This window comes from Arachis duranensis, chromosome 6 (assembly GCF_000817695.3).
Source record: "Arachis duranensis cultivar V14167 chromosome 6, aradu.V14167.gnm2.J7QH, whole genome shotgun sequence".
Classification (NCBI taxonomy): domain Eukaryota; kingdom Viridiplantae; phylum Streptophyta; class Magnoliopsida; order Fabales; family Fabaceae; genus Arachis; species Arachis duranensis.
Window position 1 is genome coordinate 3,021,825 of NC_029777.3, and position 976 is coordinate 3,022,800.

Sequence of the window (976 nt, forward strand, 5' to 3'; positions counted from 1 at the left end):
TGAGAGTAAGAATCAAGTTTGGTTGGTCTAGTGGTTAGTTCACTAATCCACTTAAGCAAGTATCGTGGGTTCGAGCTCAGTACAGCGACAGATTAATCCTTGTCCTATCGGATTAGGAGATACGGTGGAAAATTAGAGAGTAAAAATAACATAAAATTATTTCGCTGGGAAAAAAATAATAATTCCTTAATTCCATCGAAGTTTTAATGTTGTCATCACATCTAATTTCATTAGAAGTCAACATCAATATATAGCATGTCATACATCAAATGTGTGTTCAGTTCAGTTGTGGCCATGTGGCCGAACGACCACAAGCTGGTTTTTAATTTGCTCCCACTCCTACACTTGTTGATTGTTAAGAACAAGGGAGAGTGGCTTGAGGAAGCTACTCAAACCTAATTAGCTATTCGAGAAATAGGATTCGGTTGTAACTTAAGGCACCGTACCGCAGTACGTGCGGAAACAATTTGGTGTATTTTGGATAGATGAATAATTTAAGCTGAACAACCTTATAACAAAATAAAATGCATATTCGGACATAATAGAAAATTAGATAAAAATAACTAAGTGATATTAGATATAATTAATAAATATTTAATTATAAATATTATATGTATAAAATTATTAATGTATTACATAAAATAAAATAATTTTAAATTATTATTATCTTCTTAATTAACATTACCCAGAAAGAAAGATCACATGTCTCGTTATTATGTTTTAATTTATATTTTATCAATAAGAATTAAAAATATATTTATTTAAATTTTTGTTGATTTTATAATTTTAACAAATGCCCATTTTTATTGGTGGAATATGAATGTGAATAAGTAGTGAGCAGAAGGTGATTTCAATCTATGTAACTACACACACTACACGTCAAATTTCATATGAAAACAGAATCAATAGAATTATCTACACTAAGGTATTCGACTCGTTTAGACGCCATTTAAAAAAAAATTAATAATTTTTTTAA